A 12,000-nucleotide genomic window follows, 5' to 3' on the forward strand; every position below is an offset into this window, starting at 1 on the left:
TTATAATTTTGCCTATTTTGATACATAATATATAAAATACTTAATAATAACCAAGAATTATAAGCCAGTTAGTCTCAAAATAAACAATTTTGTGAGCTTTGAAAGAAGGGAGCTTTGAAAGCTTATTTGAGAAAACAAATATTGAAAACAAGTTAGCTTCATCTCAAGAAGTTAGGAAAAGTAAGAGAATAAGCCCAAATAATGAGGAAATGAAAGAAAAGATAATTGCAGAATTGAATGATATTAAGCTCTGAGACAGTGAGACAGAAAATATAGAGAACGTTACAAAAATTAATTTTTTAGTGCATTCTCTCTTGCTCATTTCCAGATCCATTTGCACCAACAACTATGGTAACATTCTCTTCTATTTAACATGTATTTTTATCAATGTGTGTCTACCATATTTTGTCAATCTATTTCCCCAAGTTTTGTCTATCCTCCTTCACAAATATCCATGTAATGAAGATCCTCATACATATTCTTTATGAATTCTCTCTCTCCTCTTTTCTTTTCTCCTCTCTGTCATCTATTTATCTATAAAAGGGGAAGAGAGAGATTTATATGCCCAGAAGTAGAGTTACTGGATCACAGGTACAAGTGTGGTTCCTTTGCACAGTAAGTGTCACACTGATGTCCAAAAGGACATCCTAGTCTGTATGCTGATCATCAGTGAATGAGGTTTCCTGTCTCTCCCCATTCTTGTCAACTCTTGGCACTGCCCAGACATTGCCAGTCTAATAGCTGTGTAATAATAACTCATTATTAAATCAATTTGTGTTTCTATGAATATTAATGACATTGCATATCTCTTTCCACATGTTTATTACCTTTTTGGAGCTTTCAGCCCAGCCCTCCCCCAGGCTCAGGTGAGCAGGAATAGATCCAACCAGTTGCTACCCACTGGGAGGCCTGCAGCACTCTGCAGTCACCCTGAGAAAATGGGGAGGGTAAATCACGTATAGTTGATTTACAATGCTGTGTTAGTTTCTGCTGTACAGCAAAGTGAAATACTTATACGTATATCCACTCTTTTATAGATTATTTTCCCTTATAGGTTATTATAGAGTATTCAGTAGAGCTCCCCGTGCTATACAGTAGGTCCTTACTATTTTATATACAGTAGAATGTATGGACTCTTGAGAGTCCCTTGAACTGCAAGGAGATCCAAGCAGTTCATTCTAAAGGACATCAGTCCTGGGTGTTCATTGGAAGGATTGATGCTGAAGCTGAAACTCCATAACTTTGGCCACCTCATACGAAGGGTTGACTCATTGGAAAAGACCCTGATGCTGGGGAGAGATTGGGGGCAGGAGGAGAAGGGGACGACAGAGGATGAAATGGCTGGATGGCATCACCAACTCAATGGACATGAGTTTGAGTAAACTCCAGAGTTGGTGATGGACAGGGAAGGGCTGGTGTGCTACGATTCATGGGTCGCAAAGAGTTGGACACAACTGAATGACTGAACTGAACTGAACTGATGTATGTCATTCTCAATTTCCCAATTTATCCCCTCCTCCAATTTTCCCCCATGATAACCATTTAGTTTGTTTCCTACATCTGTATCTTTTTCTGTTTTGTAAAGAAATTCATTTGTACTCTTTTTTTCTTTTTTTTTAGATTTCACTTGTAAGAGATACCATATGATATTTGTCTTCCTCTGACTTCACTAAATATGACTATCTCTAGATCTTACTTTTTTTTCTAATTTGATTATTTTATTGAGCTACATGAGCTATTTGTATATTTTGGAGACTAATCCCTTGATGGTTACTTCATGTGCAAATATTTTCTCTCATTCTGTGGACTTTTTGTTGTTTATGTTTTCCTTTGCTGTGCTAAAGCTTTTTTTTTTTTTTTTTCACAGAATTAGAACAAAAATTCTTACAATTTGTATGGAAATACAAAAGACACTGAATAACCAAAGCAATTTTGAGAAAGAAAGAGAGAGCTGGAGGAATCAGGTTCCCTGACTTCACAATATATTACAAAGCTATAGTCATCAAAACAGTATGGTAGAGGCACAAAAACAGAAATATAAATCAATGGAATAGGATAGAAAGTTCACAGATACTCATGCACCTACAGTCAACTAATCTATTACAAAGGCAAGAATATACAATGGAGAAAAGACAATCTCTTCAAAAAGTGGTGCTGGGAATACTGGACAGCTACATGTAAAACAAAAATAAATTCAAAATGGATTAAAGACCTAAATGTAAGATCAGATACTATAAAACTCTTAAAAGAGAACATAGGCAGAGCACTCTGACATAAATCAGTAGTATCTTTTTGAGGCACTTCCTTGAGTAATGAAAATAAAAAAAAATAAAAAATGGGATCTATTTAAACTTGAGAACTTTTCTTTTAAGATAATGAAACAAATCCCTGGTGAAATTAATCAAGATAAAATAAAATGAAAATAAATAATATACATAGTAAAAAAAATGATATAAGCATAAGACAGGGAAAACCCCACAAAATTCTAAATAACAAATAACATAAAAATAACAAATAACAAATAATAAATAACAATAATATATAACAAAATAACAGTAATAAATAACAAAACAAACTAGCTCATAGCTCCCTATATATCTAACTCTACTACTGCCCCTTAGGGCAGTCCCCACACCCTCCCTGTCACTTGCCTTGAATCCTTCCTGGACAGGAAAGAATGGAGGAGAAAGAGGGAGTTTTTATAGCTTCAGAGCAAATACAGCAATGTCTTTCACCAGGTTGATTTTGTTTCAAATAACTTGATCTCTCATAAGCAGAGTTAGGACATAGTTGCAAGATTTTTCTGCTCTTCTGCTAGCTATCCCAGAATCTGTCATCTGCTTGTCCATCTTTATCACACCGTTGACCTGCTGAATTAGTATGTCTCAATAGACCCGTTTCTGAGCTGATGTCTTCCTTAGGCTGTTCCACACAACAGAATTTTTAAGAAAGTGTTAGGGGGCTGACAAAGTTAAAGGAACTTCTTCCCTGTGGAATTTCTTAGGCTTCACTACAGTAGTGTGCACTGCGAATTTCTAAGAAGGGACAATAAAATGCATTACAGTGTTAGCCAAATGAGTTTCACCCTCAGCCCTAAAGGGCTTTGTGCAAACACTTTGGAAAACTCTGATCTGAAATTTTGTGGCGTTGTCTTTGACTCTATGATCTCTTGATTTCAGTATCAAAATATGGACACTGAAACTACATGCCATATTCCCCACCCTATGTCTCGCAGCATACTTACATGTTTAATAAAAGGATAAGGGAATGAAGGAATTCATTATTATGAAAATGCTTCAGAATTTGGATATGAAACTTGTGATGAGCCATTGCTTGCATTTATTCTGGAATGTGATTTCATTCTGAAACTAGCAGTTTCCAAAGGAAAAAAATAATAGTAGGCTACTTCTATTTTTTACTTAAAGTATAATCGATGTACAATACTGTAGAAGTTACAGGTATAAAATATACTGATTCATAATTTTTAACATTATACTCAACTTACAGATATTGTGGAATATTGTCTACATTCCACATACATATCCTGTAGCTTATTTTACACTTAATTTTATATAAAACAGACTGTATCTCTTAATCCCCTACACCTATAATGCCCTTCTGAATTTCCCTCTCTTCACTGGCAGCCACTAGTTCTCTGTATATGGGAGTCCACTTTTTTGTTATATTCACTAATTTATTATATATTTTTTAGACTCCACATGCAAATGATATCATACAGTATTTGTTTTTCTCTGTCTGATATATTTCACTTAATATTTTCCAAGGTCCTCCATATTGCTGCAAATGGCAAAAGTTCATTTTTTTTTTTTAATAGTTGAGTGGTATCCTATTGTGTGTATATACCACGTCTTCTTTATCCACTCATCTGTTGAGGGACACGTAAGTTACTTCTGTATCTCGGCAATTGTAAATAATGCTGCTATAAACATAGGGGTATGTGCATATTTTTGAGTTAGTGTTTTAGATACCCAGGAGTGGAATTGCTGAATCATATGATAGGTCTAGCTTTGGTTTTATGAAAAACTTCCATTCTATTTTCCACAGTGACTGCAGCAATTTACATTTCCACCAACAGTGTACAAGGGGTCCTTTTTCCCCCACATCTTCCAAAGTATTTGTTATTTGTGTTCTTTTTGATGACAGTCAGTCTGAGGTGTGAGGTGAAATCTCATTGTGATTTTGATTTGCATTTCCCTGATGATGAGCAATGCTGAGCATATTTTTATGTAGTTACTGGCCATCTGCATTTCCTCTTTGGAAAACTATCTATTCAATTCTTCTGCTCATTTTTTAATTGGATTGCTTGTTTTTATGATGCTGAGTTGTATGTGTCATTTACATATATGTTGTATAAGCTAAGCTAAGTGAAAGTTGCTCAGTTATGTTCAACTCTTTGGAACCCCATGGACTATACAGTCCATGGAATTCTCCAGGCCAGAATACTAGAGTGGGTAGCTTTTCCCTTCTCCAGGGGATCTTCCCAACCCAGGGATCAAATCAGGGTCTTGTGCATTTCAAGCTGATTCTTTACCAACTGAGCTATCTGGGAAGTCCCATGTTGGATATTAATCCCTTATTGCTTATGTCATTTGTAAATATTGGGTTGACCAAAATGTTCATCTGGATTTTTCTATAACATCCTATGGAAAGCCTGAACTTTTTGGCCAATCCAATATTTTTTCTCATTCAGTAGATTGTTTTTTATTTTGTCAGTGATTTCCTTTGCTGTGCAAAAGCTTTTCAGTTTAATGAGACCCCATTTGCTTATTTTTGCCTATATTTCCTTAGTTACAGGAGACTGATCCAAAAAGACATCACTACAATTTATGTCAGAGTGTTCTGCCTATGTTTTTCAGTAGAATTCTATGGTTTCTGGTCTTATATTTAGATATTATATTTAATCCATTTTAAGTTTACTTTTGGATATGGTATTAGAGAATGTCCTAACTTCATTCATTTCCATGTATCTGTCCAGTTTCCCAGCATCACTATTAAAGAGATCATCTTTCTCCATTGTATCTTCTTGCCTCCTTTATAGTAGATTAATTGACCATAAGTGAATGGGTCTATTTCTAGGGTTTCTATCCTGTTCCATTGATCTATTTTTCTGCTTTTTGCCAGTATGGTACTGTTTTGATGGCAGTAGCTTTGTAGTATTGTCTGAAGTCAGAGAGCCTTATTCCTCCAGCTCCATTCTTCTTTCTCAAAAGATTGTTTTGGCTCTTTAGGATCTTTTGTGTTTCCATACAAATTTTTTAATTATTTGTTCTAGTTCTATGAAAAGTGCTATTGGTAATTTGATAAAGATACATTGAGTCTGTAGATTACCTCCTGATAGTACAGTCATTTTCAGTTCAGTCATGTACGACTCTGCAATCCTGTAGACTGCAGCATGCCAGGCCTCCCTGTCCACCAGCTCACGGAGTTTACACTAACTCTTGTCCACTGAATCAGTGATCCCATCCAACCACCTCATCCTCTGTCGTCCCCTTCTCCTCCTACCTTCAATCTTTCCCAGCATCAGGGTCTTTTCAAGTGAGTCAGTTCTTCACATCAGGTGGCCAAAGTATTGGAGCTTCAGATTTAGCATCAGTCCTTCCAATGAATATTTAGGACTGATTACCTTTAGAATTGACTGGTTGGATCTCCTTGCAGTCCAAGGGACTCTCGAGAGTCTTCTCCAACATCACAGTTCAAAAGCATCAATTCCTCAGCGCTCATCTTTCTTTAGAGTCCGACTCTCACATCCATACATGGCTACTGGAAAAACCATAGCTTTGATTAGACAGACCTTTGTTGGCAAACTAATGTCTCTGCTTTTTAATAGTCTGTCTAGATTGGTCATAACTTTCTTCCAATGAGTAAGTATGTTTTAATTTCATGACTGCAGTCACCATGGCTGCATCATGGCTGCAGTGATTTTGGAGCCCAGAAAAATAAAGTCTGCCACTGTTTCTCCATCTATTTGCCATGAACTGATGGGAACAGAAGCCCTGATCTTAGTTTTCTGAATGTTGAGCTTTAAGCCAACTTTTTCACTCTCCTCTTTCACTCTCATCAAGAGGCTCTTTAGTTCTCCTTCACTTTCTACCATAAGGGTGGTGTCATCTGCATATCTGAGGTTATTGATATTTATCCTGGCAATCTTGACTCCAGCTTGTGCTTCCTCTAGCCCAATGTTTCTCATGATGTACTCTGCATATAAGTTAAATAAGCAGGGTGACAATATACAACCTTGACATATGCCTTTCCCTATTTGACACCAGTCTGTTGTTCCATGTTCAGATCTAACTGCTTCTTCATGACCTGCATACAGATTTCTCAAGAGGCAGGTCAAGTGGTCTGGTATACCCATATCTTGAAGAATTTCCCACAGTTTGTGGTAATCCACACAGTCAAAGGCTTTGGCATAGTCAACAATGCAAAAATAGATGTTTTTCTGGAACTCTCTTGCTTTTTCAGTGATCCAGCAAATGTTGGCAATTTTATCTCTGGTACTTCTGCCTTTTCTAAATCTACTTGAACATCTGGAAGTTCATAGTTCACATACTGTTGAAGCCTGTCTTAGAGACTTTTGAGCATTACTTTACTAGCATGTGAGATTAGTGCAATTGTGTGGTAGTTTGACATTCTTTGACATTGCCTTTCTTTGGGATTGGAATGAAAATGACCTTTTCCAGTCCTGTGGCCACTGCTGAGTTTTCCAAATTTGCTGGCATCTTGAGTGCAGCACTTTCACAGTGTCATCTTTCAGGATTTGAAACAGCTCAACTGGAATTCCATCACTCCACTAGTTTTGTTCCTAATGATGCTTCCTAAGGCCCACTTGACTTCACATTCCAGGATGTCTGATTCTAGGTAAGTGATCACACCATTCTGGTTATCTGAGTCATGAAGATCTTTTCTCATACAGTTCTTCTGTGTTCTTGGTGGTTTCTCTGGTGGCTCAGAGGTTAAAGCATCTGCCTGCAGTGTGGGAGACCTGGGTTCGATCCGTGGGTCAGGAAGATCCCCTGGAGAAGGAAATTGCAACCCATTCCAGTATTCTTGCCTGGAGAATCCCAGGATGGAGGAGGCTGGTGGGCTACAGTCCACAGGGTCGCAAAGAGTAGGACATGACTGAGCGACTTCACTTTCACTTTCTTTCTGTGTTCTTGCCACCTCTTCTTAATATCTTCTGCTTCTGTTATGTCCATACCATTTCTGTCCTTTATTGTGCCCATCTTTGCATGAAATTTTCCCTTGATAGCTTTAATTTTCCTGAAGAGAACTTTAGTCTTTCTCTTTCTATTGTTTTCCTCTATTTCTTTGCACTGATCCATGAGGGAGGACTTCTTATCTCTTCTTGCTATTCTTTGGAACTCTGAATTCAAATGGGCATCTTTTTCTTCTTTGCCTTTCACTTCTTTTCTCAGTATTTGTAAGGCCTCCATCTATAGGCACTTGGATGTTCTTCAGGCTTGAATCTCTTTGTCACTTCCACTGTATAATTATAAGAAATTTGATTTAGGTCATACCTGAATGGTCTAGTGGTTTTCCCTACTTTCTTCAGTTTAAGAATTTGCCAGTAAGGAGTTCATAGTCTGAGTTCATGGTCATTTTAACAATATAAATTCTTCCAACCCAGCAACATAGTATTATCTTTCTATCTGTTTGTGTCATCTTCCATTTCTTTCATCAGTTTCTTATAGATTTCTGAGTACAGATCTTCTACTTCCTTAACTAAGTTTATTCCTAGGTATTCTTTTTGATGTGGTAAGTGAGATTGTTTCCTTAATTTCTCTTTCTGATGGTTTGTTGTTAGTATATAAAAATGCAATTGATTTCTGTGTATTAAGTTTTTATCCTGCAATTTTAACACATTCATTGATGAGCTCTTATAGTTTTCTTGCAGCATCTTTAGGGTTTTCAATGTATAGTATCATATCATTTGCAAACAGTGACAGTTTTACTTCTTTCTTTCCAATTTAGGTTTCTTTTATCTGTGTTTCTTCTCTGATTGCTATGATTAGGACTTCCAATACTATGCTGAATGTCAATGGCTAGAGTGGGTACTCTTGTTTTGTTTCTAATCTTAGAAAAAATGCTTTCCACTTTTCACCATTGAATATGATGTTAGCTGTGAGTTTTTCACAAATAGACTTTTAAATATTGAGGTATGTTACCTCTGGCCACTTTTTGGAGAGGTTTTATTTTTTTTAATCATAAATGGATGTTGAGTTTTATCAAAAGTTTTTCTGGATCTGTTGAAATGATCATATGGTTTTTGGAATGGTTAAAATATCATGCAATTAGAACTAACTTATTTATGAAACAAATTTTACTAAAAGTTATTAACCTTGTAACTGTAGTCAGAATCGTACACTCTACACGCAGTTTTCTCTTGTAGAATCCAGTAGTCATTGTCTTTAGCCTTGGGCATAATATCAATCTGGATTCTTGGGCCTTATATGCAAAACAATCTATATTGATTTATATTTGTACTGTGCTTCGTTATATGAGTTTCAAATGCTTATATATACATCAGTTTTACCAGGCTCAACATTTAAATTTTATTGGGTTGGGAAAAAGATTCATTTAGGTTTTTCCATAACATCTTACAGAGAAATCCAAATGAACACTTGGCCAACCAAATATATATTTAAGATTCATCATCCATGTCTTCCATTTCCTCTCTACCTTAACGTAAGTCTTTTCTCTCTTTAAGTTTGATGTGATCTTTAAAATTATTCAGATTTGGAGTGGATTTCTATCCATGAGGATACAAATATGTGATCACAAAATGGAAAATTACAGTCAATAAGTTGTAGTGAAATGGATGAGATGTTTTGAGATTTGGAGGGTGATTGAATAAATACTTGGAACATACAACTGAAAAAATAAAATCCCCTGGTTATGTGACTGTCAAAGCATCTATTTTGTTTAAAAAAATGATAAAATTGAACTAACCAGACAAAATTCATGAATATGGTTTCTCTGCAATTTCTTTTTCCACTGTCTTCCTTTCCAAAATAACTAGAAACTGTTGTTTCTCTTATTGGCAAGAAGTAGTCAGTAAGTTATGGAGTCTTGTAGAACTGACATATTCTGGGAGTTTGAGAAAATAACTTCTCTCCTAATTGGTAAAAACATATATGGCTTGCTACTCAGCTCCTTGGGCTCATACACACAAGGACTACGTGAAATAAAGTATGCAAAGCAAAATGCATACCACACTCTAAGTGTTCTACAATGATCAGTTCTTCTACTTTGCACACACCCACCTCAATCATGCCTATTCTAAAAACATTTCTTGGCGAAATGCCTGCTATTTACATTAAAAGATTCATTTTCCTTCCTCTAAAGAAACCTTCTTGTATTCAACTTCCTTTTTTCACTTTTTTCTATTATTTTAGCCCCACTGAAACAGAAAAGTTATTACATAACACACCTTTGTGTTTTCAATCAGCAGACTTCAACACAAGCCCCTTCACCTGTACTTCTAGTAACACTTTATTTGCAATTTCAACAATTGTAGAGTTCACAAAGGACTTTCATCTTAACAATGGGATGAAAAGTTGGACATTTGTTATCTTCAAATAGTCTCACTTCTCTTCATCCTAGGTTTTTAAAGATTATTTTTCTAGCCTTTTTCTGTTCAAACTATTGACTGCTCATCAGAGTGCATTTCATCATAGTCAATTAGACGTGGATAAGTAGGAAAAAATTGCAATTAAGAAAGCTTTCCATTCGCTTCAACTTTTATGGAAGGCTGTAAGTTTGCTGTGAGCTCTTACCGAATGTTCAACTGTGGTAGTCTGAATTACACTACCCAATTTCAGTTGCCTGCTTCCTAACAGCTAAAAAATTCATGGGGCAAAAACCTTCAGCCCCACTCTTGGATCTTAGCTGCTCCCCTCTCTCCCAGAGAGAATTCCTGACACATTTTGCTCTTCTGAAATATTATGAGCATGTGAAGAGAGATTGAGTAAGAGTCAGGATGAGAAAGGGAAGGGGTAGGGATAGAAAGGATGGGAGGAGAGATTTTTCTGTTCAGAACCAAACTACTAAAAATTCTTTACCCTTTGTACTTGCCATGAAGTGAAGGATCTTTTGTGCTTTCCACACCCAAGTTTGGAGGGAATAGCTAAATGAAGACATTTTCCTTTAAAAAAGCCACAAACCACTTTTTCAAAGCTTGAATTAATAAGGTCCTTTGCAACAATGTTTCTCTGTGACTGTTCAGTTTTCAAAATGGAAATCTGTAGAATGTCAGTTCCTTTTTAGCTAGAAAAAAATAGGACCGCATGAAACCCCTTTTAAAACATTCCTCCAGTGCAAGCATTTTAAATAATTTCTCAAAGGAAAGTACTATATTCTGAGTGAATAGCATGACATTATGAACTACATCTAATGTAAGATTTTGCTTCGACAGGCCTGTCCGTGCTTCTTAGTTCCACTGTAATGAAATGAAAATCATGCAAGCTTAGAAGAAATATCTTCCTCACCCTGATACTCTTTATTAACTGTGGAATTGTGCTATTTTTCTTCACCATGGCAACAAAAGCACACAATAGAGTTCGCTCTCACCTTCTCTGCACAAGGTGATAGAGAAAAACAGTAACAAAGAAAAGTGAGGCAAACACAGATTTCAGAGGAAAAGGAGTTAAGAAAGCCTGTGAATGCAGGGTAGTATGAACTCAATGATCAGCAAACAGTTTCCTACACTAGGTGATGCAACCCAGAAAAGAGACTTTCAGTTTATACTTGATTAAATCTCTGAATTGGTGACTTTTAATGTCAACCAGTCAACTGAAAGACCAATTTAAATGATCTCAGTTTACAGTAAGATTAATGTCAATGAAAGGCATAGACTGACCAGTAATCTTGAAATAAAACTCTGAATTACTCATGTGCAGGTCCACTTAAAAGTAAAGAGCATTTTCTCATCAGCACTTACAATTCTTTGCATTTTTTACAGAATCAAAGCTGATTTGCACTATGAAATATTTTAGCCGTAACTTTTTTTCAGAAAATAGTTTGGAATAAAATATCAACTATTCTGTAGTGTGTTCAGTATACATTGTTCAAAATATCCAAAGCCATTCATCATCTTCTAACATTCTGAGGTCCATAAATGGGTTGTCTTTCACTAGGACATACTGACATAGGCCAAAATGCCAGAAATGGGCCAATTGATTATTGCCTGTTCAGGGAAAAGGCGGGGGGGGGGGGGGGGGGGGCGGGTAGGGGGTGGGGGTTGTGGGGATGGGGGGGTTGTGGGGGTGGGGGGGTAGGCGGGAGTCACATTAGATTTTCATCACCTGAGAAGCAATGCAAGAATTAACAAATTAGTACTCAGTAACTAGAAATTAAATCATTACATTGTAGCTAGGAAGACAAAATATTTGATTGAATCACAGGATTTAACAGATGTAGAACTTTAAGGAATTAAAAAAAAATCAATTTTTGGCCATTTAGTAAACAAAGTGACCAATACTGTGTCCTATTCTTGATACCCCCCCTCCCCCCGCCCACCCCGCAAATAGTTTTTAGTATCATGTTTTACTAAAAGCAAAATTGACACTTATATTCAGGGGAAAGTTTCAAAATAGTGTTTTAAAAATAGAAAACTAATTTGGGAGGACTTTAGGAAAGATGAGGAAAAGAATGCCTATTTAAATAAATGCCCTCTTTGAAGCCCAGAAATAGCAAAAAGAATTCCACTAATATTAAAACTAAGAAGTGGTTCCACAGTGATGCTATAAATGTCAAAATCAAGCTGACCTTTACAACATGATTTGCAGCAGATAGAGCACATTGAGTGTCAGCACACAGGTCCCACACAGGAGCATCCAGTCAGGATTTGAGAAATTTGTGAAGTAAAGCAAGGCTCAGAGTTACAAGTTGAACCCTTACTGTGTACAGGTATTAGTACTAAGGATATCACCTGCATATTTCAGTGACTATTCTTAATAAGTTGGTACAATTATCACCATC

The sequence above is a fragment of the Ovis aries genome, chromosome 1 (assembly GCF_016772045.2).
Source record: "Ovis aries strain OAR_USU_Benz2616 breed Rambouillet chromosome 1, ARS-UI_Ramb_v3.0, whole genome shotgun sequence".
In the NCBI taxonomy this organism is placed as follows: domain Eukaryota; kingdom Metazoa; phylum Chordata; class Mammalia; order Artiodactyla; family Bovidae; genus Ovis; species Ovis aries.